Source organism: Schistocerca americana, unplaced genomic scaffold, assembly GCF_021461395.2.
Source record: "Schistocerca americana isolate TAMUIC-IGC-003095 unplaced genomic scaffold, iqSchAmer2.1 HiC_scaffold_47, whole genome shotgun sequence".
In the NCBI taxonomy this organism is placed as follows: Eukaryota; Metazoa; Arthropoda; class Insecta; order Orthoptera; family Acrididae; genus Schistocerca; species Schistocerca americana.
The window spans coordinates 817,501-820,000 of record NW_025726203.1 but is presented as its reverse complement, the minus strand read 5'-3'; positions in this window follow the sequence as shown (position 1 = coordinate 820,000).

Below are 2,500 nucleotides of genomic sequence, written 5' to 3'. Positions count from 1 at the left end.
GGGTTAAGGCCCAACGTGTGTTGGGTTAAGGCCCAACGTGTGTTGGGTTAAGGCCCAACGTGTGTTGGGTTAAGGCCCAACGTGTGTTGGGTTAAGGCCCAACGTGTGTTGGGTTAAGGCCCAACGTGTGTTGGGTTAAGGCCCAACGTGTGTTGGGTTACGGCGCAATATAGGTTACATTGCGGCGCAATATAGGTTACATTGCGGCGCAATATAGGTTACATTGCGGCGCAATATAGGTTACATTGCGGCGCAATATAGGTTACATTGCGGCGCAATATAGGTTACATTGCGGCGCAATATAGGTTACATTGCGGCGCAATATAGGTTACATTGAGGCGCAATATAGGTTACATTGAGGCGCAATATAGGTTACATTGAGGCGCAATATAGGTTACATTGAGGCGCAATATAGGTTACATTGAGGCGCAATATAGGTTACATTGAGGCGCAATATAGGTTACATTGAGGCGCAATATAGGTTACATTGAGGCGCAATATAGGTTAGGTTAAGGCGCAATATAGGTTAGGTTAAGGCGCAATATAGGTTAGGTTAAGGTACGACATAGGTTAGGTTAAGGTACGACATAGGTTAGGTTAAGGTACGACATAGGTTAGGTTAAGGTACGACATAGGTTAGGTTAAGGTACGACATAGGTTAGGTTACGGTACGACATAGGTTAGGTTACGGTACGACATAGGTTAGGTTACGGTACGACATAGGTTAGGTTACGGTACGACATAGGTTAGGTTACGGTACGACATAGGTTAGGTTACGGTACGACATAGGTTAGGTTACGGTACGACATAGGTTAGGTTACGGTACGACATAGGTTAGGTTACGGTACGACATAGGTTAGGTTACGGTACGACATAGGTTAGGTTACGGTACGACATAGGTTAGGTTACGGTACGACATAGGTTAGGTTACGGTACGACATAGGTTAGGTTACGGTACGACATAGGTTAGGTTACGGTACGACATAGGTTAGGTTACGGTACGACATAGGTTAGGTTACGGTACGACATAGGTTAGGTTACGGTACGACATAGGTTAGGTTACGGTACGACATAGGTTAGGTTACGGTACGACATAGGTTAGGTTACGGTACGACATAGGTTAGGTTACGGTACGACATAGGTTAGGTTACGGTACGACATAGGTTAGGTTACGGTACGACATAGGTTAGGTTACGGTACGACATAGGTTAGGTTACGGTACGATATAGGTTAGGTTACGGTACGATATAGGTTAGGTTACGGTACACATTGTTGTAAGGAAAGGTTTAATGGGGGGGGGGGGGGGGGCGGCCGGTTTGTTGATTGTGATTATAGTAAGTGGATGCCTGCGGCATCATCTGATTTGCCACGTCAGGATGCACCTTTGGCTCATGACAGGCGGCGCTCTCATTCCATGCTTGTGGCAGACGTGTGTCTTTCATTCCTGCCATTGTTTGTGTGCTGTGAGAGGAGGCAGTATTGTGATGTTGGGTGCACCCCTGTGTAGGACATGTGTGGGTGTTGGTGGCTTGGCTGAGCAATGGTGGTTGTCGGGAGGGTGGGATATTCTGTTTTCTGAGTGGACCTCCCAGTCTGGTTATGACAGTGTGGATTGTCTAATGTGGCGGAGAGGATGCACTGGGTGTTGTTCCATGCTGGTGCTTACATATTGTCTGTGTGCGTGTTACAGGCAGAGAGTAGTGCGTGATAAGAGCGTGTGGCTGACGTGTGGTTGTGATTGTGAGCAGAGTCTTTCAGTATGTATACGGACAGTTGTATATATTATCTGTATTCTGATGGCTCTATCTATTACTAATCAGCGCCGTGTATACGTTTCATGTGGTTCCCGTCGACACTGTTGTATCTCTGTACATTAGTGACACGGCGAGCGCGCTATGTAGTTACTCGTCTCGGCAGCTTCCACCGGTGTATGGCAAATGATTATGAGCAATGAGTCTAGTCGTCAATACCGATAGTGTGACGTCACATGTCTGGGGTGGGGGACGCTGCGCCCTTCCGGTGGGTCATGGCCTAGCAAGACTCTCCCCACGCAGGGGGGCTTGGACTGTCATTAACTCTTCCGAGTAATATACTTGCCGTACGTTTTTGCGACTGCGAGTGCAACGCCCACCGGTGCCGACATGGATGGAGCGCCTCCTAGCTGACCGCTCAGAGAGCAACGCGATCGCGTCTCTAGCTCGTAACTGGTACAGCTCGCAGCTCATGTATAGGGACAGCGGGAATGTCGCATATTGGAGATAACTCTTCATGAAACGCAAGTTATAGGGGTGGATTGCACATTGCGACTGCGGGAAAAGTCCGCCGTTCATCCGCTGGAGTTGCGAGTTGGGCGGTTGGGGTGGGGCGCCGGTGGAGTGATTGCCGGTCGACGATTTCGTGCGGCAGAGGCGCTGGCGTTGGGGTGCTGTGGCCGACAGAGGACGCAGGCTTTGTGGGTGGGGTCGAAAGATGGGCACTGTGGGCCCATCGATGTCTCAGT